Source organism: Rhinatrema bivittatum, chromosome 5 (genome assembly GCF_901001135.1).
Source record: "Rhinatrema bivittatum chromosome 5, aRhiBiv1.1, whole genome shotgun sequence".
NCBI classification, from domain to species: domain Eukaryota; kingdom Metazoa; phylum Chordata; class Amphibia; order Gymnophiona; family Rhinatrematidae; genus Rhinatrema; species Rhinatrema bivittatum.
The window spans coordinates 339,116,857-339,142,151 of record NC_042619.1 but is presented as its reverse complement, the minus strand read 5'-3'; the positions used below and the strand labels follow the sequence as shown (position 1 = coordinate 339,142,151).

The 25,295-nt window shown below is 48.8% G+C and overlaps 1 long non-coding RNA gene across 1 annotated transcript; it reads left to right on the top strand.

Annotated features, from left to right (window-relative positions):
• Nucleotides 1-4,955: 4,955 nt before the first annotated feature.
• Nucleotides 4,956-19,902, top strand: LOC115091703. The gene is made up of 5 exons (XR_003856801.1): nucleotides 4,956-5,244; nucleotides 11,714-11,809; nucleotides 19,411-19,489; nucleotides 19,606-19,662; nucleotides 19,843-19,902. It is a non-coding gene; the product is annotated as an uncharacterized LOC115091703 (long non-coding RNA).
• The last annotated feature ends 5,393 nt before the right edge of the window (nucleotides 19,903-25,295 follow it).

Sequence of the window (25,295 nt, the reverse complement as noted above, 5' to 3'; positions counted from 1 at the left end):
CTGCTGCAAAGCAAAGACAAACACAGAACCTCCCCAAACTTACCCCCAAAGAGACAGCAAGGTAGGCTGAGCGAGGGAGGGAGAAAAGAAGAGGCAGTCCTGATGGCAAGGGATGAATTAGGGCGGCAAGCCCTGAACCGCCTCTCTACTGTTAATATTATTCTTTTTTTTTTTTTTTCAATCTGCTTGATCCAACTAAGAGGAAGAATAGTGAGAAGAATAAAAAATGTGGCACAGAAGCCACTAATTAGGGGAAGCAACGGGTTCCCCTCCTCACATCTGCTGGAGTCAGAGAGATACTGAGGATCTAGGAGGGGTGCACCAGCTTATATGCCAGCACCCTCCGAAGTTTGCTCTGACTCCATCTGCTGGACGGTGGACATAACCCACCGTCTGGACTGATCCTGGTACGTACAGGGAACTCCTCTTCTTAACCCTATCCTGAAAGAGTCGGGAGGAGGTGTGGCGCTTTATGTCCGGGATGGCATAGAGTCCAACAGGATAAACATCCTGCATGAGACTAAATACAAAATTGAATCTTTATGGGTAGAAATCCCTTGTGTGTCAAGGAAGACTACAGTGATAGGGGTATACTACCGTCCACCTGGTCAAGATGGTGAGATGGACAGTGAAATGCTAAGAGAAATTAGGGAAGCTAACCAAATTGGTAGTGCAGTAATAATGGGAGACTTCAATTACCCCAATATAGACTGGGTAAATGTATCATCGGGTCACGCTAGAGAGATAACGTTCCTGGATGGAATAAATGATAGCTTTATGGAGCAATTGGTTCAGGAACCGATGAGAGAGGGAGCAATTTTAGATTTAATTCTCAGTGGAGCACAGGACTTGGTGAGAGAGGTAACGGTGGTGGGGCCGCTTGGCAATAGTGATCATAATATGATCAAATTTGATTTAATGACTGGAAAAAAAACAGTGTGCAAATCCAAGGCTCTCGTGCTAAACTTTCAAAAGGGAAACTTTGATAAAATGAGAAAAATTGTTAGAAAAAAACTGAAAGGAGCAGCTACAAAGGTAAAAAATGTCCAAGAGGCGTGGTCATTGTTAAAAAATACCATTCTAGAAGCACAGTCCAGATGTATTCCACACATTAAGAAAGGTGGAAAGAAGGCAAAACGATTACCGGCATGGTTAAAAGGGGAGGTGAAAGAAGCTATTTTAGCCAAAAGATCTTCATTCAAAAATTGGAAGAAGGATCCAACAGAAGAAAATAGGATAAAGCATAAACATTGGCAAGTTAAATGTAAGACATTGATAAGACAGGCTAAGAGAGAATTTGAAAAGAAGTTGGCTGTAGAGGCAAAAACTCACAGTAAAAACTTTTTTAAATATTTCCGAAGCAGAAAGCCTGTGAGGGAGTCAGTTGGACCGTTAAATGATCGAGGGGTTAAAGGGGCACTTAGAGAAGATAAGGCCATCGCGGAAAGATTAAATGATTTCTTTGCTTCGGTGTTTACTGAAGAGGATGTTGGGGAGGTACCCGTAATGGAGAAGGTTTTCATGGGTAATGATTCAGATGGACTGAATGAAATCACGGTGAACCTAGAAGATGTGGTAGGCCTGATTGACAAACTGAAGAGTAGTAAATCACCTGGACCGGATGGTATACACCCAAGAGTTCTGAAGGAACTAAAAAATGAAATTTCAGACCTATTAGTAAAAATTTGTAACTTATCATTAAAATCATCCATTGTACCTGAAGACTGGAGGATAGCAAATGTAACCCCAATATTTAAAAAGGGCTCCAGGGGCGATCCGGGAAACTACAGACCGGTTAGCCTGACTTCAGTGACAGGAAAAATAGTGGAAAGTGTTCTAAACATCAAAATCACAGAACATATAGAAAGACATGGTTTAATGGAACAAAGTCAGCATGGCTTTACCCAGGGCAAGTCTTGCCTCACAAATCTGCTTCACTTTTTTGAAGGAGTTAATAAACATGTGGATAAAGGTGAACCGGTAGATATAGTAGACTTGGATTTTCAGAAGGCGTTTGACAAAGTTCCTCATGAGAGGCTTCTAGGAAAAGTAAAAAGTCATGGGATAGGTGGCGATGTCCTTTCGTGGATTGCAAACTGGCTAAAAGACAGGAAACAGAGAGTAGGATTAAATGGGCAATTTTCTCAGTGGAAGGGAGTGGACAGTGGAGTGCCTCAGGGATCTGTATTGGGACCCTTACTGTTCAATATATTTATAAATGATCTGGAAAGAAATACGACGAGTGAGATAATCAAATTTGCAGATGACACAAAATTGTTCAGAGTAGTTAAATCACAAGCAGATTGTGATAAATTGCAGGAAGACCTTGTGAGACTGGAAAATTGGGCATCCACATGGCAGATGAAATTTAATGTGGATAAGTGCAAGGTGATGCATATAGGGAAAAATAACCCATGCTATAATTACACAATGTTGGGTTCCATATTAGGTGCTACAACCCAAGAAAGAGATCTAGGTGTCATAGTGGACAACACATTGAAATCGTCGGTGCAGTGTGCTGCGGCAGTCAAAAAAGAATGTTGGGAATTATTAGAAAAGGAATGATGAATAAAACGGAAAATGTCATAATGCCTCTGTATTGCTCCATGGTGAGACCGCACCTTGAATACTGTGTACAATTCTGGTCGCCGCATCTCAAAAAAGATATAATTGCGATGGAGAAGGTACAGAGAAGGGCTATCAAAATGATAAAGGGAATGGAACAACTCCCCTATGAGGAAAGACTAAAGAGGTTGGGACTTTTCAGCTTGGAGAGGAGACGACTGAGGGGGGATATGATAGAGGTGTTTAAAATCATGAGAGGTCTAGAACGGGTAGATGTGAATCGGTTATTTACTCTTTCGGATAGTAGAAAGACTAGGGGGCACTCCATGAAGTTAGCATGGGGCACATTTAAAACTAATCGGAGAAAGTTCTTTTTTATTCAACGCACAATTGGACTCTGGAGTTTGTTGCCAGAGAATGTGGTTCGTGCAGTTAGTATGGCTGTGTTTAAAAGGGGATTGGATAAGTTCTTGGAGGAGAAGTCCATTACCTGCTATTAAGTTCACTTAGAGAATAGCCACTGCCATTAGCAATGGTTACATGGAATAGACTTAGTTTTTGGGTACTTGCCAGGTTCTTGTGGCCTGGATTGGCCACTGTTGGAAACAGGATGCTGGGCTTGATGGACCCTTGGTCTGACCCAGTATGGCATTTTCTTATGTTCTTATGCTCACCCCATCAAAGTTCAGCATCAGTCACTCCACCTCACCCAGATCATCTACTCTATTCCACATTCTACAGGAGGGCTGAGGCATCCACACTTTCAATGCACAGATTAGTTTCCTGTGCAACTGGAGGGCTTTTTTACAATGTAGGTATTTGAGTATTTCAAGGAGAAACAAAAAAGTAATAATTTCTCTTATAGGTAACACGGGATTCTGAGGAACCAATGTAAACGGATAGCACCCAAGATTCTGGATTTGGACAGCTGCACCCTTGTGATGGCTCCGATTTCATCTGATAGCTGAGGAACACAAAGAGAGAAATTTGTGTGGGCAGTGGGCACCAGGATTTTTTCCTGCATGGAAGGCTCCCTGTGTCTATATAATCCAAGCTTCCGCTGCACACCTTGTCCTTCTGCTGATCTTACCTTCCCCTTCCCTTGCTGGATAGGAATATCTTTGCAAATGAGAGTTGTTTGATTATTAAATGTTAATTATTAAAGCAAAGGAAACTCAAGTTGAGTGGAGCCGGAATACTGTGTGTTGAGGAGGTGAGTAGTAAAGGAGGTGAGGAGGTGAGCCAGTAAGGAAATGAATGAGACACTGCTAGCAGCAACCACTTCTTTTAAAGATCAAAACCAAATGGATGGGGAATGAGAGGACAGGAGCTATGTTATTTCCTGAGGCAAGGGAGGGTTTTGATCTCTAGTCTCCCTCGTTTAAATCCAGCTATTTTAGCCATTCAGCTATTCCTCTATCTTGCTGTGGAAGGGCTGCTCTGCATGAAAGAAAAAATCATGCAAGAGAATAGAGTCCATCAAATAAATACCTGGCACGGATGCGCATTTTCATAACACACCATTCTAGGCTCACGCTCCTTTCTAATGAGATTTGCTATCACTTTTTCCCATCTTTGTAAAAATAAAAGAGTGGGGTGGGCTAACATTTCCTCACGCACTGCTTAGCTCACATCTTAGCTTCAGACGATAAAAAACAGAACTTTCAAATAAAGGGTTTTTCTTTACAATAACCGAACTTGCATCGTCAAAAAGAGAGATGCGGTGTTTTTTTGGGGGGTTTTTGTTGTTTGTTTTACATGCTGAAAGCCGGTGAGATGAAAAGCGCCATTATCTCTTGAAGGGCACCTGCAGCCCGAAGGGATGATGCAGCCCATTCTGCCTAATTCACCCACCTCGCTCGCTGGTTACTCGAACACCCATGATATTGTATCCAGGGTTTCTGAGAACAGGGAGATGAAAGCTCCATTCTTCCTAGTTGCAGGAGAGGGTCGGATGAAATGCTTTTCTCCCTCTGCTACTGTTCTTGCCTTAACCCATAGTCCAAAAGCTAATTGTAAAATAAAACAATAGTCTAATTTAGAGGAAACGTAGCGTCATTTATCTGATTTATAGTCAATGAAAGACACACCGACAAATCTATCCGGACCATAAGTCATTCCAAATAAACTATACATAAAGAGTTCACCTTGTCTAAACAGCAAAAAAAAAAGCAGGCAGCAGATGACAACTTTTTAAATGAGGTTGTGGTACGCCCTGAAAAGAGCGTTTTTTTTGTTATAATCCATTTCCTGCCCAGGTCTGACAATGGTGTTTGCGTTTTGCTATTTTTTCCAGCCCAAGAATCTTCTAAAATTGGCACAAAGCAGCAGAAAAGGAATCTGTTTGGTGGAAGCATTCATTTAGTTAGACAGACCTGATGGGGAACAAGAAAGGTTTACATAGACTGGAAAAGGCTGCTGTCTAAGAGGAATCCTACCTGAAGGTGAACTGGGAGCAGAAGGGACAGAAGAGAAACCTGCAAGATCTGGTTCGAAAGTGGGAGCGGTCTTTATGATCAACTATGAGGCTGAAAAGGCGTCCAGGATGGAGGAAGATGACTTGCTAGAAAAGGAACGGCAGAAGAGGACTGAAGGAGCGTGAATAATTGCTTTGCATCCGTATGATAGCAAAACTGATTCCTTCTCACAAGATCTATCAAATGCTCTAAAACCTAACAGGTGAATTTTCAAAAGGATTTACACTTGTAAATGTAACTACTATCCTAGCAATTTTCAAAAGCCATTTACCTGTGCAAAGTGCACTTGCACAAGCAAATTCTACGGACAATTCAATGGCATATATTGTAGCAATTTTTAAAAGCCCACTTATTCGAGTAAAGTGCATTTACTTGAGTAAAACCCAGCTTTATGCATGTAAACGCTGTTTAAAATCAGGCCCTAAGTTTTGCCATGTAGCACGGGTGCGCATTTTCACTGCACACTTTTGTCAAGCTCGTGCTTGCTCCTAGGATATTTGCCAGCCCTTTGGCGCCCTCCATTTAAATATAACAGTCTCGTGGTGGGGGGGGGGGAAAGGGTTTCTCTCCTCACACACCTTAGCTCCCTGCGCAGCTTCAGGCAATTTGCAACAGAACTGTGAAATAAAGTTTATTTGCATAGGATGTTCTGACCGCTAATATCATAAAGAGTGACGCTGCAGTGTGTTTTGTTTTTTCTTTTTTCAAATGCTGCGCGCCGTTGTCTCTCGGTTGGCGCCGGCAGGGGGAGCAACAGGGCAGAGGAGAGGGTGGCTGCCGAAGATTCGGCAGAGACTGCTGGGGGCGGAGGAAGGGGAAGGAATGAGAGCATCAGGAGAGACCTTTCCAGGAGTCAGTGCAGGCAGAGCAGGGCTCCGGGCTCGGATCTTGCCCTCTGCCTCTCGGTGTTGGGGTCAGAGCCAGGAGGGAGAAGCTTCTGCTTTCTCTCCACCGCCTCGTTTGCTCGAAGGTCTCCCCTGCTGCTCTCCCTCTGCTGGGCACCTTCTGGTAAGCAGAGAAACCGGCAGTTCCCTGTACATACCAGGATCAGTCCAGACTGCTGGGGTTATGCCTCCCCTCCAGCAGATGGAGTCAGAGAGAAAACTGAAAGCACCCGCTAGATATACTGGTGTGCCACCTACGATCCCTCAGTATTTCCTCTGACTCCAGCAGATTGAGAGGCATAACCTGCGGTCCTGTCTGTGCTGTCTAGCTTTTCAAATCATTTACAGGTGTTCTTTATTCATTTATTTCTGACTAGATCAACTGGTTTATTTCTTTGTGTTTAAAAAAAAAAAAAAAAAAAAAAAGGAAAGTTATAGTATGTATTTAGTTTTTGTTGAAGTTCTTTCTGTTCCTTCTTTTCCGTGGGCGCAGCGTAAAGGCAGGCAGTGAGAGCGCTGCTCTCACTAATTTTTTCCCGGATTAGTGTGTCCCTTTTTGGTCCTGGGGGAGAGTTTACCGGTGGGCCGGTCACCCTCCCCCCCCCCCCCCCCCCCCCATTGCAGTGTTACTGGAGTTTCACTCTGAAGGGGGCTTTCTTGTTGTTTAAAAAAAAATATATATATATATAAGGAAAGGGGGACACTTAAGTCCTGTTGGCGGCAGGCAGTGCCTTGACGTACAGCCCCAGCCTGCCGCGCTTCATACCCTGACCAGGGACTCCGGAGGGGGTGGTGATTCCACCCAGCGTTTTTTGGGCTCTCCTCAGTGTTCTCATTTTTGGCGCGCTTTTTCTTCATGGCCTCTGATGCCACGTTTTTCGACCTGCACGGCCTGCGGGAGGGCGGGGGCGCGACTCTCCCGAGAGGGTCTCTGCTCCCGCTGCATTCCCAGGGGCGAGGGAACCTCTCGGGGGCCGAGCGCTACCCGCAGCAGTCCGACCGTGTCCTCTTCAGCGCGGCTGGGGAGGGTGTCCAGAGCTCGATCGTCGGCCCCGCCTCCCATCGAAAGTGAGGTGGCGGCCATCTTGGACACGCGGCAGTCGCCCGATTCAGCGTCGGAGGAGGGGGATTCCCCTCCTCCCTCCCCGCCTGCTTTAAGCCCGTGCAGTGGCTCTGATCTGGAATCTCCTCGGGCCCCCCCCCCCCCCCCGACAAGACCTGCAGTGGCCACGCGGAAACGGCCAGTGCCTTTCTCTTCAAAATTTGTGCTTTTAATGCACAAAGCCTTTTTTGAGGCTCAAGCAGGTTGGGAGCCAGATGAACCCCCCCCCCCCCACAAAGATTCCTAAAGTGCTGCCGGTTCAGGAGAAAGCCGGGACTCAGGAGAAGGCAGGGGCTCAAGGGAAAGCCGGAGCGCGGGCTCTAGGGGGCACGGGTGGTACGGCGGATCCGGACATCACCCAAGACTCGCCTGATGGCGCAGGGACGGAAGTCCCTGACGCTCAGGGGTCTCTAGATGGGGACGACCCCATGGTTTTACGCCTGTTTGGAAAAGATGAGCTTTGAAGGAGTTTTGAAGGAGTTAGAAATCCCAGCGCCGCAGCAGGAGGTGGATACTTCCACAGGGGATGTAGCGATAGCGGGTCTGAGGGCCCCTCCACAAACTTTTCCTTTTCATCCCAAGGTGTTACAGATTATTTCTAAGGAATGGGACGTCCCGGAAGCATCCTTGCGCGTTAGCAGGGCAATGAATAAATTATATCCCCTGCCATCGGAGTCCTTGGAGGTCCTCAAGGTCCCTTCGGTGGACTCGGCAGTCACAGCCTTGGTTAAGCATACTACCATTCCCGTCACTGGAGGGGTAGCCTTGAAGGATCTCCAGGACTGGAAGTTGGAAATCTTATTGAAGCGCATCTTTGAGGTGGAGGCATTGGGTGTCCGAGCAGCGGCTTGTAGTAGTTTGGTCCAGAGGGCCACTCTCCGCTGGATTCAGCAATTACTTACAACTCAGGAGCTTCTGCCGGACGAAGCAGAACAGGCCAACTGTGTGGAAGCCGCGGTCGCTTACACTGCGGACGCATTGTATGATTTGCTACAAACCTCGGCCTGCATTATGTCATCGGCGGTTGCAGCTAGGCGTTTGCTTTGGCTCCGTCGTTGGTCGGCGGATGCCTCTTCCAAGTCGCGTCTTGGATCCTGTCCCTTTAAGGGTAAGTTGTTGTTTGGTGAAGAGTTGGACCAACTCATCAAAGACTTGGGTGATAATAAGGTATATAAGTTGCCGGAGGTCAAGCCACGTCAGTTTCGTTCCTTCGGAAATACTCGGACTCGCTTTCGGGGGCAGCGCCAGTTTCATATGGGAAGGGGAGGTCCCTTTCCACAAAAACAGCAGGGACCCAGGTCTCAACCTTGGACTCCTTCCTTTCGGGGCAGGCGGCCTCAGCGATTGGGATCCTCGCAGAATTTTGCCACCGGCAAACCCGCACAATGAAGGCGCGCAGGCCCATTCCTCCCTTCCTTCATCGGAGGTCGGTTGTCCCTGTTTTGGGAGGAATGGGTCAAAGTCACTTCAGACCAATGAGTCCTCGACGTTGTTCACTACGGTTACGAGTTGGAGTTTGCTCGACCCCTCCGGGATTATTTTATGATATCGCTTTGCGGTCCTCCGGAAAAACAACTTGTTATCGCCCAAACTGTGAACCGGTTGCGGACCCTGGGGGCGGTGATGCCCGTTCCACCGGCCGAGACCAGGACGGGCCGGTATTCCATTTACTTCGTGGTTCCAAAGAAGGAAGGCACGTTCCGGCCAATTTTAGATTTGAAACAAGTAAACAAGGTCTTGCGCGTTCCCTGGTTTTGCATGGAGACACTACGGTCTGTTATTGCGGCCGTCCACAAGGGAGAATTTTTGGCTTCTTTGGATCTAGCCGAGGCGTATCTTCACATCGGAATCAGGGAATGTCATCAGAGGTACCTGAGATTCATGGTGTTGGGAGAACACTTCCAGTTTTGCGCCCTTCCGTTCGGGTTAGCCATGGCTCCCAGAGTGTTTACCAAGGTTCTTGTAGTAGTCGCGGTTTTTCTGCGCCGTCAAGGAATACTGGTGCATCCCTACCTCGACGATTGGCTCATCCAGGCAAAGTCGGAGGACTTGTGCAAGTGGGCGGTCCAGTTGGTAGTGAAGCAGCTTCACTCGTTAGGTTGGGTAGTCAACTTTGCAAAGAGCCAGCTGGTTCCGAGTCAGCAATTGGAGTTTTTGGGGGCCCGATTCGATACCCTGGTGGGCAAGGTATTCCTGACTCAGCAGAGAATGGTAAATCTGATGGTTCAGGTGCAGAACCTACTGGATCTCCCCTTACCTACGGCCTGGGATTATTTACAAGTCATTGGGCATATGGTTTCTACTCTGGAGATGGTGCCGTGGGCTTTTGCGCATATGTGTCCTTTGCAAAGGGCTCTTCTTTCTCGCTGGGACCAGAGGTCCGAGGATTACGGCCTGGAGTTGCCACTGATGGAGCCGACCCGGTCAAGCCTGGCCTGGTGGTTGGTCCCGGAACATCTCTTGCAGGGAGTCACGACAATCCACGGAGGATCCTCCTCCGTGGATTGTCGTGACAACGGATGCCAGTCTGTCAGGCTGGGGAGCGGTCTGTCAATCCAGAGCGGTGCAGGGGACGTGGTCTCCTCGCTAAGCCTCTTGGTCCATCAACCTTCTGGAGACCAGAGCGGTACGTCTAGCCTTGCGCCAACTTCTCCCGATGGTGCAGGGTCGGGCGGTACGAGTTCTATCGGACAACGCGACCACGGTAGCATATATAAATCGCCAGGGAGGCACTAAAAGTCGGCCAGTGGCGGCCGAAGCGTCATTGTTAATGGCTTGGGTGGAGAGTCATCTATCCCGCATCGCAGCCACCCACATTGCAGGCGTGGACAACATCCAAGTGGATTTTCTCAGTCGACAACAATTGGACCCAGGAGAATGGGCGCTGGCGGCCGAAGCAATGGATCTCATCACCCTGCGTTGGGGGGTTCCGCGCCTGGACCTGATGGCGACTTGGCACAATGCAAAGGCGGCGCGTTTCTTCAGCCGAAGACGGGAGCACGAGTCGGAAGGAGTGGATGCACTCGTGCTTCCATGGCCTCGTCACATCCTTCTCTATGTGTTTCCTCCGTGGCCCCTAGTAGGCAAGGTGTTAAGGCGCATCGAATCCCATCACGGTCGAGTGATTCTCGTGGCTCCACAGTGGCCAAGACGCCCATGGTTCGTGGATCTCGTCAATCTCGCGGTGGATGGGCCTTTGCGTCTGGGGCATCTCCCGAACCTCCTTTGACAGGGGCCAGTATTTTTCGATCTGGCGGATCGCTTTTGTCTGGCGGCTTGGCTCATGAGAGGAGGCAGTTGAGGAAGAAAGGATGCCCGGAAGCTGTCATTTCCACGCTTCTCCGTGCGCGTAGGCCTTCAACTACACTTACTTATGCTAGAGTGTGGAAAGTGTTTGACGCCTGGTGCGGTGTCTCCAAAATATCGCCATGTCGGGTTTCTGTAGCTCATATCCTTACCTTTTTGCAGGATGGATTGAAGAAGGGTTTGGCCTACAGTTCTCTGAGAGTTCAGGTGGTGGCTTTGGGTTGTTTGAGGGGTAAGGTTGAAGGATCCTCTCTAGCGTGTCACCCAGATGTGGCCCGATTTTTACGAGGCGTTCGGAACTTGCGTCCTCCTCTGAGGGTCCCTTGCCCTTCCTGGAATTTGAACTTAGTCCTAAGAGGCCTCAACGTGGCCCCCTTTCAACCTCTATGGCGAACATCCTTAAAGGATTTAACACTAAAAGCGGTGTTTCTGGTAGCCATCGCGTCGGCACGTCGGGTATCGGAGTTACAAGCTCTTTCATGCAAAGAACTGTTCTTGCATATTTTGGATTCCGGCGTGTCCTTGAGAACGGTCCCTTCCTTCTTACCTAAGGTGGTATCGGCCTTTCATGTTAATCAGACGGTGGAATTGCCTTCTTTCTCGGCAACAGAGCTGCAGTCTTCTCAAGGTCCAGATTTGAGGCGTTTAGATGTCCGTCGAGTACTCCTGCGTTATTTGGAGGTCACCAATGACTTTCAGAGATCGGATCACTTGTTTGTGTTGTGGCAGGGTCCCAAGAAGGGCCTACAGGCATCCAAAGCAACTATTGCCCATTGGTTGAAGAACGCTATCGCGTCTACATACATTGGTTGCGGTAAGTCTGTTCCTGAGGGGCTCAATGCCCATTCCTTGTGTTCTCAGGCAACTTCGTGGGCTGAAAGTCAACTGGTTTCTAGCCAAGAGATTTGCAGGGTGGCCACATGGAAGACGTTGCATACGGTTGAGTTTGGTTAATTATTTACAGAATGTTAGTACATGTTTTAAAGAATTTTACTATTTGATCTAGTCAGTTTTCCAGTCAGTTGCCATATTTAAGGCTTCGCTCCTTTGGTGGAGGGGTGGTCTTCCATCTCCTTCTGCTTTGATATCAATTATACTGAGGGATCGTAGGTGGCACACCAGTATATCTAGGGGGTGCTTTCAGTTTTCTCTCTGACTCCATCTGCTGGAGGGGAGGCATAACCCCAGCAGCCTGGACTGATCCTTGGTACTACAGGAACGAAAATTATCAGGTAAGAAACTAATTTTCCTATTGCGACCCTGGGTGGAAAGAAGTTAAGAAGAATCCAAAATCTACTAAACAAATTTTTAATATTCAGGTGTTTTAATATTTTAAAAGGAAAAGCTTAAAAGCATCTTCCTTGCACATGATATTACAGATGTCAAAAGAGAACATTGGACTGATTATTCACGTGAGTGTTTTGATGACTTGCCTGGGGAAGTAGAGGAGGAGACGTCGATCTAGCCAAGATAAGGTAAAAATCTAACTGGAGACATATTGATTGAATTATTATTTATTATTATGATTATTATTTATGATAATTATTGTTATGTATATTTGTATTTATTTTTGGGTAAGGATTCCATGCCTCTTTTCCTCTCTGCTAGATAGAAAGTCTAAGGCAGGAGGACTGAAGTCCTGGAAAGGGTTTCAAATCTGATATCTGGGAAGCTGGCAGCTATGGTTGTTGAGGAGTGGGGCGGAAAGGTTCATTCTTTCTTTCTTTACTTCTTTCTTTTGTTCTTTCTTTCTTTTATTTTTCGAGTTGCCCGCACTAAGGCTCCTTGCACATCAAGGTCAGTATTTGTTGGGATCCCATCACACACAGAAGAATGTCTTCTGTCTTGAGTTTTTATTAAATAAAGACAAAGGAGAATACATTCTAACTAGAGGTGCTCCATGTCGAGTAACAACTACCTTAAGATACTGGTATTACCTCTCTGGCAGGCCGATACAGTAAAGTGCGACCGCAGTTTCCCCGTTTCTAACCCGCTGTGGGCGCACAATTGGGACGTGTAAGGTGATCCCGCGATACAGTATCCGGTTTCACGCGTCCTTAGCGCTTCTTGAAACCGACGCGTATCCCTTTCCGCAAGCGGCATGTATATGATATGTTAATGAACGGATTAGCTATTTCCTCCAATACTGTAACGTGCGCTCCGATTATCTCCTTTCTAACCTGCTATTTTGCCGCGTCTTTAACCTGTTAATTTACCGCCTACCCTTTACCTGGCGTTAGTGTGGTGTTCGATCAGCTTCGTACCGGACTGTGCCATGGACAACCTGTATGTTATTGCTCTGGCGCTAATTTTCATTCAGTTGAGAAGGAAAAGGAGATATGCTCGACTGAGAAATGCAGGAAATGCTCGGCAGATTGGAGAGGTGAACAGGGGGGGGCCGCAGCAAGGAGAACCCATCCGACCGGTGAACCCAGCTGCAAAACCGGAGGAGGTACTTGATCTGTTTTTGTTTAGCTGTAAAGAACGGCGTCCATGTCTTCTGGCGCCTCTATTGACGCCGGAAGATGGGCGCTGGTAGACATAGGCGTCCGTAAAGGCGGAGACGAGAACGCCTCTACGGACACCAGAAGATGGGCGCCCAGAGAGATGGGCACCCATGAACATAAGCGTCCGTAAAGGCGGAGACGAGAACGCCTCTACGGACGCCGGAAAGATGGGTGCCCAGAGAGATGGGCACCCGTGAACATAGGCGTCCGTAAAGGCGAAGGCGAGAACGCCTCTACGGACGCCGGAAGATAGGCGCCTAAAGAGATAATCGCCAAAAGACACGGACTTACACGGACGCCGTTCTTTACGGCATGGATGGACGGTATAGTTAAACCGAGAGATGGTTCCTCTACGGTCGCCTATACTGTTGTCTATAACAGTGTTGCTGATCCATGTCCATGACCATGCTTCTTTTTTTCTATCTGTATATATTTCCTGTTTTTCTTTATGTAACAGATTTTGTGTCAGCTATATCTGCATTGAAAACAATCTATAAATGTTTGGCTGTAGTTTACTCTGAACAGTGATGGCGAACTATCTGTCCATCTCTCTCTAGCCACTTTCATCTGTTACATTATTTTTGTGTACCGCCATTCAAACTGTACACCAGAGATCCCTGTGGCAGATGTAAGCATGAATGAGTTGTTAAAGCATTTATATGTGTTCATTTACTAATTTGAATTACGTGTGTTTTATCATTGTGTGTTTTATCATCTGTTGTATTCCCTGCAGGCAGAGCACCGTGCTATCTGCATGCCAGGCCATCAGCGGGCCATCCACCGGCCGGAACGTTTCATTCGCACACGGACAACGCTTTTTGGCATGTGTGAGCGAGATGTTGTCCGAACCTACCGGCTGAGCTCACAGGCAATCTTGTCCCTCTATGAAGACCTGCGTGAGGACCTGGACCCCCAGGCCAATCGACACCATGCTGTGCCCGGATTGAATAAACTTCTGTGCGCCTTAAATTTTTCTGGTACTGGAAGTTTTCAAAACCCAGTGAGTGTAATTGCTGGTATGACGCAGGCCTCCGTTTCACGGCACCTGTCACAGGTGTTGAAGGCCATGATGAAGCGGATGAGGGAGTACATCGTCTTTCCTATGGATCCAGCTGAACTGCAACAGACCCGCAGCGGATTAATGGGTATTGCGGGGATGCCTAGCGTGTTAGGCGCTATCGACTGTACTCATATTGTGTTTACACCCAGGTTGGATGAAGAGAGTGCGTTCCGGAATCGCAAGCACTTCCATTCCATGAATGTGCAAGTGGTTTGCGATGCACGCCTTCGTATTCTAAATGTTGTAGCGAACTTTCCAGGGAGCTGCCATGACGCCTACATTCTCGCACATTCATCTCTGGGTACCCAATTCCCTGAAGGAAAGTACGGTGAAGGTTGGCTACTTGGTAAGTGACAATTGCTACTTGGTAAGTGACAATTGCTACTTCCCGTGATTCTGTCTGTCATGTGTTCTGTTCTCCGGATGTTAAGGATGATCGCTATACAGTAATGTTTATTATGTCATTCTATGTCTACGGTGTTTTGCGCCACAAAGTTTTCAATGCATCCCGGATTTTTCATCCCATAGGTGATGGCGGCTATGGCTGTAAGCCTTGGTTGCTAACTCCGCTCCAGTCCCCAGGCACAGCTGTCGAAAAACGCTACAATGAGGCTCATGGCAGCACCAGAAACGTGATTGAGCGCACTTTTGGAGTTCTGAAGGGGCGTTTTCGATGTCTGGATCGCTCGGGGGGGGGGGCCCTGCAATACAGTGCAGAAAAGGTCGTGAGCATAATTGTTGCCTGCTGCATGCTACACAACATTTGTCAGAGATTCGGTGTGCATGCAGAGGTTGACAAAGACTTGCCACCCGATCCGCCCGTGGAGCTCACAGCTGAAGCGGACAACACTGCACGGGGTCATGAAGTCCGACGAAGGATCATCGACAGTTATTTCTCTTGTAAGTTTAATGTCATACATTACATTTCATTACTGCTGTTATAGTACCACTCCTGTCTACAGTGCCCCACGATGATATTGCGCTTTCATTGTAGTTCATAGCTGTGCTTTATTATAGATATTAATCATTTCTGTAACTGTATGTCCTATTCACTCTTGCCTTTTTTTCTCATTTTCTTTCAGAATTCGAGATTGATTTCTTTAAAAATTAACTCCTCAGAACAGAACATATTACCGGAAGATGACCCCTCCGTTAAACCATTTAACAATTCACATCGATTTCATCGTATCCATATTTTTCTGTCTTGAATATAGTTTGTCAACCCATTCAAACCTGTTAAATTATTTTCCCTTTTATGGTCCTCCAGGCCGTTTCCAGCCACTGAAATATTAACAGTAGCATATGGTTATTTATGGTTGAATAAATATCCCTTGATGTGTTACATGGAAATAATGTTAACAAACATTCAGCCCACATCTAGTTTTCCTCCTCTGAATATGAAAGCTTTTCCCTGCAATAAAAATCTGTTTTTTAACGTAACATTAACATTTCGTAAAGTGGATGTGTTACATAAATAATGTGTGGCGACCCATTGTATACAACATTACCTGTCTTTTATACTCTTGCATGTGGAGCGCCCCTCCAGGACAAAGGATTCCCCTCCTCCTCCCCCCCCCCCCCCCCGGGCCCTTCTCCAGCCGTCTGCGCCTTCATACCTGGCCTAAGGGAATGGGGTGTCATAGACATCATGAACATGTTATGTCCCCCCCCCCCCCCTTGCCCATCCTATGCTCCATGTGTGACCGTATAAGAATTTGCCAGTAGTAATAAAAACATAAAAGTACACGTACTCAAATTGAAAACAAAATATAACTTTTTAGGAATGGTTGACGGAAGGAAATTTAGAGGCAACTGTTTGGATTGAGCCGATTAGTGCCGCCATATTTTCTCGCTGAGCAGCCATCATTTCCGCCATACATTCTCTAAGGTCAGCTCTCAGCAACCGCAGTTCCTGGAGGATTTGCTCATGATGACGATCCTGATGCGAGGTTATTCCAGCCAGTAATTGCTCGCTCAGGACATCATCGCCAAAAAGTTGCAGTTCGAGGTCCGGTACCACTGGCGCAATTTCCTCAATCACTGGCGCGGTTCCAGGTCTTGAAATGCGGGGGGGGGGGGGGGGGGGCTGAATCCTGGAGATCTAGGAGAACTTCCGGCGCTTCGTTGACAGGGACATCGTATTGATCCAGTGTAACCATGTCCTCTGTTGACATCTGTTGGCTGGGGGAGTCTGCGCTAGGCAGTGGAAACACGAATTCCTGGTTCTGGTTGGATTCTTCACTGTCACCTTCGCCATTGTCCGTTGTTTCTGTGGCTAAAGATATAGAAAGAGGTCACCGTCATTCCATAATTGTGAAGAATTCATCAGAATTTATAGCAGTACCAATGTCAAACGAAATTGTAATATTTTTGTTATGGAACAAGAATTCTTATGGCAGGAGAGATGTGACATATTTGCAAAATCTATCAGATGCTATTGCGACAAGTACAGTGACAGTAGGGCAATCAATGATGCACATTTTATTACAGTAGGAAAAATTTAAAACAAAAAAGAGCAATCACACATCGGTTGACCACTCATCAACCATACAGTTAACATGCTACGGTAACCAGATTTAGCTAAATACATACCTGCACATGCTGCCGAGTCGGCACCGTACTGCGTCCGCACGCCCACGACGACCTCCGTCCTCATAGTTCGGAGAACCATCTCCTCCACTGGTGTCAGCATGATTCTGCACGGTGGCTCTCCACCGGTCCTCTTTGCAGAGGCATTGATTTTAGCGGCCTTCTCTTTCACCTCTTTCTTGGTGTCCTGCCACCGGTGCTGCACCTGCTTAACATCCCTGGACGTCACAGAAAGGGAGCTTACATCTTGGGCAATCTTTTCCCAAATCTTTTTTCTGCTGGTCCACGAAATCTTCGACTTGAAGAGAAGGTCATGTTTTTCGCATACCGCACGGCACAATACCTTCATCAGTCTTCCCCTCATTGCTGCTCCACGGCATGGTCCTCTACCTCAGCGATAGTGCGCTTTCCTGGCATAGTTAAACCTGAACGGTAACAAAGAGCACGTGATTAATGGACAGCACGGCGGAGATTAAATCTGTTAAATATACTAGAATATATTGAGGCCCCTGTATAGCCTCAATCAAGAGCCATTCCACAAATGGTTGCCGGTCTCTGTGCTCCACCTCCACCCATGAAATGCTATGTTTTCAGGGCATCATTGTCTGAATCGGAGAAAATAACAAGGCGAACATGGGGTTAATGAGCGATGAAAACTTAGCAAATGACCACTAAGTTACAGGGCACAACGGTAGCTTACAGCCAAGAGTCTAAACCGAAACATCCAAAACATTAAAAATGCAAAGAAGAGGGCGACATAAACTGGTAACAGTTAAAGACAAAACACCAGTTAAAATACAAGTTGAAGGGTTAAATATAGGAACTGCAAGTGAGAAACATCAGAGACAGATTGAATGCAAAGAAGAGGGAAACATAACCAGGCAACATCACTAGACGAGGCAAACAAAATATTCCAAAGAAGACAATGAAAAACAGCCTTCCCACCATGGATGTAGAGTATGGAGGCAAAGAAGACACTTGAGGCAGCTTTCATCGCAGGCAGCAAAAAGGACTGGAGCACGCTTTGGCACTCTCCTTTATTGTACATTTCCCACACATGGATTCCGATCCCATGGAGGGATGCGAGAAAAAAACATGAACGTCCTTGTTCAGCAGCCATTTTAACTTTCCAACGTCCATGGCAAGCGCAGAACCAAAGGAACGCCAAACTCTACTCTTCATGCATGAACACACAAGTCAAAGCGCATAGAAGACAGTAGCACAGGCACACGGGGCAAAGGGACGGCGGATTCTAGGCTTCCTCCTTGTGTGCCCAAGCATAAGCGCACATAAAAGAGTTGCAAAGGCACACGGATCACAACAAGGGACGCCTAGTTTTTGTGAGAAAAAAAAGCGTGCTTTGCAATGCTTACCTGCTGAAAGCCTTGATGATCTCCCGTTCAATATCCAACGAAACAGTTGTGCATGGTGTGTCCTTGTCCAAATGAAGTCGAAAGGGACTTTCCCATTCAGAGAAGCGACCTATATACACGCCCATGGTAGGATTATGATGCTGTGCTGGCCAATTGGAAACTAGAGTTCCAAAACCAATAGGAAACTCCAGTTTCAAAACCAATAGGAAACTTCAGTTTGGACCAATCGGAAACTCCAGTTCTAGAAAGGTGGCAAAAATGGCGGGAACGTCCATGTCCAGCCCTAAAGGCCTGAAAAGTTACCGTATACGAACATGGCGAACTGAACGGGCGCCCAATTTGGGCGCCTGAACAGTTGGTTGCGATATTCCCATGGCGGAACCGAGGGGATGCAAAAGTCAAGGCTTGAGTGTCTGTTTTGTTCCGCCGTTGCAAAATGGCGAACCGAAGGGACGCTTAAGTCAAGGCTTGAGCGTCTGTTTTGTTCCGCCGTAGGAACATGGCGAACCGAAGGGACGCTTAAGTCAAGGCTTGAGCGTCTGTTTTGTTCCGCCGTAGGAACATGGCGAACCGAAGGGACGCTTAAGTCAAGGCTTGAGCGTCTCTTTTGTTCCGCCGTAGGAACATGGCGAACCGAAGGGACGCTTAAGTCAAGGCTTGAGCGTCTCTTTGTTCCGCCGTAGGAACATGGCGAACCGAAGGGACGCTTAAGTCAAGGCTTGAGCGTCTCTTTTGTTCCGCCGTAGGAACATGGCGAACCGAAGGGACGCTTAAGTCAAGGCTTGAGCGTCTCTTTTGTTCCGCCGTAGGAACATGGCGAACCGAAGGGAAGCTTAAGTCAAGGCTTGAGCGTCTGTTTTGATCCGCCATAGGAACATGGTGAACCGAAGGGACGCTTAAGTCAAGGCTTGAGCGTCTGTTTTGTTCCGCCGTTGCAAAATGGCGAACCGAAGGCACGCTCGCACGTGCAATGACACTTCCGGGCGGCCATTTTGTTAAAGGTGGCAAAGATGCCGAGAGGGAGGTCAGCCAATTTTACCGATGGGGATGTGAGGCTGCTGGCCCAGCTGGTGGCTGCCGATGAGCGGCACCTATTCTTCCACCCTGGGCGCCCGCGGGGCACCAGGAGAGGGCCGACGAGGCCTGGCGGGCGCTCAGGGCGCAATTCAACGCCCAAGCAGATTGTCCAAGGGAGGTACGTTCATAGGCCTCTGTTTTTTGTTATGTTGTAACGCACATGGAAAACTACAAGTTAAACATCTTTGATTAGTGGGTTTGTTTAGTATTGTTGTATCTGACAGTTGGAAACTGACGCTTGACTTGTAAGAACAATTTATTTGGGTGGTCGCTTTGTAGAGCTGTGCGCCACAACAGGACACATGGGACGTGACATGTTTGAAGTATTTGGGTACTAGATTTGTATTGGGATGGGGATGACAAATGTAAAAATGACACTTCACTTGTTAGACTGGTTGGGTTTGAATTTAGTTCAGCCTCTAAATTTGTAGTTCAACTTCCTTTTCCTTTTGCTATTGTATAACCGACAGATAGAGGCATTGAAGAAGCGGGCGCGCAGGATCCGGAAGGAGGAGCCGGAGTACCTGAGGGCCCACAGAAGAGAGGACGGTAGGTGCAGTTAATAGATTTAACGGATGAGCTGAAAGCGATAAAGAAATTTACTATTGTACTATTCTCGATCTTTGCATGCGCAGCTGCAAAAATTTAAATATTTCTGTTTTCAGAGAGCAGCAGAGATGATGGCGGCGAAGAACTATATGCTCCACGGGAACAACACCACGGTGAGCCTTTAATAGCATCGCCATACTTTATGCCATTTGTCACGCCAATGAAATTTGCACATGTAGATGTGTGTAATGGTACAAGTTATGTTCCTGTTAAATATGTAGCTAGGTTCTGTTTCTTGTTGTGCATGAATTCATGTAGGAAGGGGTTAAGGCCTTAATTTTTTCTCTTTTCAGACACTTCGGAGGAAGAGATGGGGTACCAGCCTATAATCCCGCCCCCCCCCCCCCCCCCCCACCACCATGGACCGTCCCACCTTGATCCTTCCCGTCCCAGTTTTCCCCCCCACCCAAATCTCTCCTGCTCCCCCTGCCCCATTTTGGAGCGCCTGTCAGTTATTTTGCCTGTCCCCATGTATAATCCATCCCCCCCCCCAAAATTTTCTGCCCCAACTCTCTCCTGCCCCGCCTGCCATGGGAGATGAGGAGGACAGCGTCATTGACGTTGTCGGCCCTGCCTCTCCGGGGCTGTCCAGGGCTGGTGATCGGCCGGAGGGCAGCATTGAGGGGCGCCTGGACATCCTGGAGGGAATGGCAGCGCGGGCGGTGACACTCCTGCACAACCTGTGTCATGGCCAGCAGGAGGTGGTTGAGCTCCTGCGAACAATTGCAGGAGCTCAGTCACTGCTGGTCTTGGCGCAGGCTCTGCAGGACTGCCACCGCCTGCGGACCGTCAATGACGGCGCTCCTCCTCCTCCCCCATGGCATGCTCCGTCCCCTTTTTTCCCAGCGCCCACCCCCCCACTGCCCCCCCCCATGTAAATACATTTTTGTATATAGTTACATTTTATTTTGTATATTTTATTTTTAAAATATATTTTTGAACAGAAAAAGTTGGTTCGTTTCCTTTCAACAATTGTTTGCATGCGACTTATGTGTTGGTACTGCAGCCATAATCAAATGACTGCCAAGGTTTAGGAGAACATGCAGAGCATACTGGCGGGAAAGAAAGGGAAAATTAACCGGAAGAGGAGCACATGGAATACAAAGGGAAACTGAGCTGAAACAGAAGAGGAGAACATAGAATATGAGAGAAGAACATAGAATACAAGAAAATCTACAGAACACACGAAGATCACATGAAATACAGAGGGAAACTCAACCGAAACAGAATTGGAGCACATGGAATACCATGGTACAACTGATCGGACTAGCAGAGGTCGGGCTCATACACCAGTGCATGGGACAGGGATTGTTACAGCAGGGGTCAGACACAACTGGATATGACATATGCATTAGAGCTGAGGTTGGGTGCATGGGACAGGGATTGTTACAGCAGAGGTCAGACACAGCTGGATATGACATAGGCGTTAGAGCTGAGGTCGGGTGCATACATACACCTGTGCATGGGACAGGGATTGTTACAGCAGGGGTCAGACACAGCTGGATATGACATAGGCGTTAGAGCTGAGGTTGGGTGCATACATACACCTCTGCATGGGACAGTATCGTTTCCCACTCCTAAGTGCTTTGACTTGCTCATATTAATCAAATTAACACACTGCATTCCAGCACGTTTCCAAAGACAGTGGAATCTTTCCAATGAGTAAGAATCAACTTCAGAGCTACGACCAGTAGAAAGAACTGCCCATCAATAGAGACTATATAAGGTAGAATATATAAGGTAGAATATATCACTACCTTATATAGAATGATAAAGACTTCTGAAGATTATTACACCCATTGCCAAAACCAGGATAAGGAGGGGGCTTAAGAAAAACATGTGAGACAGAGATCGCACACCCACATTGCAAAACCAACAGGAAACAGCCCCATATATAAATAAATGATCGGATTGCACAGTTCAAGTCACAAATAGGCTCAAACGTCTCATAGATGTCTGGAATGTGTGTATAATGTACAGTAGATATATATATATATATATATATATACACACACACACATACATTCATACATATACACACACACCACAAGGGCTTGCCTTTCACCCCCTTATCACTCATGAAGCTTTCACTAGAAGTTGGGTATTTGGACAACCAGTATTTACCCTGAACCCTCACCAGTGCATCTTTAATTTGTGGATGTGTCTTTCATCTCCAGAAATGTAGCCCACCTTTCCCCATCTGCCATATAAATCTCCCCAGCGCCATCTTGCAGCATGTGACATCACGCACGCCCGTTCATGCGCCTCGCTGGCTTGAGCACCCAAATTGACGGGCCCCCAAGTCAGCAAAAGAGTATGAACGGCCGTGCGTGATGTCACGGCGTTCGTTCATACGCTTCGCTGGCTTGAGCGCCCTAATTCACGGGCCCCCAAGTCAGCGAAAGCGTATGAACAGGCGTGCGTGACGTCACGGTGTATGTTCATACGCTTCGCTGGCTTGAGCGCCCAAATTGACGGGCCCCCGAGTCAGCGAAAGCATATGAACGGGCGTGCGTGATGTCACGGGGTTTGTTCATACGCTTCGCTGGCTTGAGCACCCAAATTGACGGGCCCCCAAGTCAGTGAAAGCGTATGAACGGGCGTGCATGACGTCACGGTGCCCGTGCACTACGGGCGTGCGTTCGTCAATCTTCGCCGGCAGGGGCCGCTGGAAGCCGCTTTCGCCGCCGGCTGCCCCTGGGAGGCAGGGGGGCAGAGATGGCTGAAAGAAAGAAAAAGTAAGTTTACTTTGCTTACACTTATTCACAATACTTTACATGTCAAGTTGCTTTTCGCCTGCCATGATTCGGGGATTTTAGGTTTTTAGGTTTTCTTTTGGTTAAATTTGGGATCCACTTCCTGGTACCTGTCATTTCAAATGACATTTGAATTGACAGGTACCAGCGCACCCAGGATACTGTATAGGCGCTGTATAAAGCGCCTATACAGTAAAATGGATTGCGCTTCATGGACGCGCGTTGGACGCGGGTTGGACGCGGCTTGCATTTGCAAGCAATTTAGAGTATCGGGGCCTTTCCAGACTTGCTCTTTTTTATAGCCAATAGTAGTTCTTGTTTTGTAATGGGAATATTAAGTCGTTCCCTGTACGTACCTGGATCAGTCCAGACCGTGGGTTATGTCCCCATTCCAGCAGATGGAGTCAGCAAAAACCTCGAGGGGGCGTCACCATAAGTACTACTACCCCCTCTGCAGGAGTTCAGTATCTTCTGACTCCAGCAGATGCGAGTAGGGTACTTGGGTTTCTCCCAACTTGGCTAGGTTTTTGACTTTTACCTCTGCTCCTTTCTCTTGGGCTTTTGCCTATTTCTATTGAATCAAGTTTTCTTGTTAAAAAAAAAAAAAAAAAAAAAAAAAGTTAATTGAAAGGGTTCAATTTGGGGAGGCGTGGCTTACCCCTTGTCCTGTGTGTCCTTTCCGTTTTCTTCGGACCGTACGGGGTAAGTGGTAGCGTTGTTTTGCCTGTTATTTTCTTGCAGCTCCCCAAACTGCCCTGCCTCGCGGATGCTGTTTTTACCGGCCTCTCCGCGCGGGCCAGCCTGAAAGCGGCCATTTTGCAGCTCCTCGTGGGCTGCTGGTGCAGGCAGGCAGGTCTCTGCGTCTTCGGCGGGCCGTGCGGCCGGGAGGGCCCCCCCGCGACACTTGTTCTCTTCTCCGCCGGCGGGCAGTGCAGGCCATCGGGCCCCCCCGCGGCGGCGGCGCGCTTCCCCGCGGAACCCCGGGCCTCGATTTTTTTGATTTTTTTTTTACTTTAGTTTTCGCGGGTTTTTCGCCGCGACACTGATGCCGCGACCGACGCGCTGCGCGGCCTGCGGCGAACCGGGGTCCCGCATCTCCCGGGAGGGCATCTGTGCACGGTGCCTTCCCGGGGGAGAAGGCACCTCTCAGCCCGCCGCGGATTTTTCATTTCTTGCGCCTTTGCCTGGACGCCGTCGGCCGGCCCCTCCCCCATTCCTGGCGGGAACGGCGGCCATTTTGAGCACTCAGCGTCCGGAGGGATCACAGGACACGCCGGATGACAGGGATTCGGCAGCGGATTCGCCCCCGGCCTTGCTGCCTGAGCAAGGCTCGCAGGGGCAAGCCAGCGCGGAGCCACCGCCTACCGGAGCCCCCTCGGCCAGACCAGGGTTTTCCCCGGAGTTTATACTCCTTATGCACACGGCTTACCTGCAGGGATTGGATGACCCGGTGGGACCCCCCCCTGCCAAACTGTGTCGGACCTCGCCCGCGGCTCCGGCCCCCCCCGTCTCGGCGGGAGTGGGGGCCCCCCCGTCCTCCCTCCCGCGTCCGGACGGTTCCAGGACCGGTGGGTGCGGGGCCAGACCCAGGGGCCCTTGATCCCGATTTCCCAGACTTGGGCCAAGGGGACCCCACGCCGGAAGGAGACGATCCGCGTACGCTGCGGCTCTTCCAGAGGGAAGAACTGGAGGAGCTCATCCCACGAATTATTCAGGAATTGGATCTGGACCCGCCGCCAGAGCCGCCCGCTCCAGTAGCGCCTGCGGTTGTCACATCTTCGAAGAAGGGGGACCCGGTCCTTGCTGCCCTGCGGCCGAGGGCCCGGGCATTTCCCATTCACGAATCGTTCCTGCAGCTTCTCACGAGGGAATGGGATACCCCTGAGGCTTCTCTAAAGGTAGGTCGCGCCATGGAAAGGCTGTATCCACTACCACAGGATTTCCTGGATCTCATCAAGGTACCGAGAGTGGACTCCGCAGTTTCAGCGGTCACTAAGAGGACGACAATTCCGGTGACGGGAGGGGCGGCCTTGCGGGACACGCAAGATCGCAAATTGGAGATTTTTCTGAAGAGTGTCTTCGAGGTCTCCGCCCTGGGGATGAGGGCAGCGATGTGCAGTTCCCTCGCCCAGCGTGCGAGCCTCCTGTGGGTACAGCAACTCCTCACCTCCCAGGATCTGCCTGCTGCGGAGGCCGCCCAGGCGGATCGGTTAGAAGCTGCGGTAGCATACGGGGCGGATGCCTCGTATGACCTGTTCCGAGTCCTGGCTAGGTCCATGGTTTCGGTGGTGGCGGCCAGACGCCTGCTTTGGCTCCGCAACTGGGCGGCGGATACGTCTTCTAAGTCAAGTCTGGGCTCCCTGCCTTTCAGGGGTAAGTTCCTCTTTGGAGAAGATCTGGACCAGCTCATCAAGTCCCTGGGAGAGAACGCGGTTCACCGCCTTCCGGAGGATAGATATCGTCCTTCTCGTGCGTTTGCTTCTTCCCGGACTAGGGCCAGGGCGCAGCGACGTTACCGGAGTTACAGGCCGGGGGGCTCCCGGCCTGCCGCGCCCAGGTCTCAGCCCTGGACGCGTTCCTTTCGCGGACGCAGGCCCGCCCGCACCTCTCCAGGGGCAGGTAATCCCTCACCCAAGTCCTCTCAATGATGCCAGGCTCGCCCACTCCGCCGTACCCAGGATCGGGGGACGGCTAACGTTGTTCTACCAGGAGTGGGCGCGGATTACCTCAGACCAGTGGGTTCTGGACACCGTAAAGCATGGCTACGCATTGGAATTTGTCCGCCCACCAAAGGGTCGTTTCATTTTCTCCCCGTGTGGCTCGGCTCTCAAGAGACGAGCGGTGCAGTCAACGCTGGACAGGCTTCAGGAGATAGGCGCTATTGTGCCCGTGCCCTTCGGAGAGGTGGGCTTGGGCCACTATTCCATCTACTTCGTAGTCCCAAAGAAGGACGGATCGTCTCGGCCCATCCTGGACCTCAAGGAAGTCAA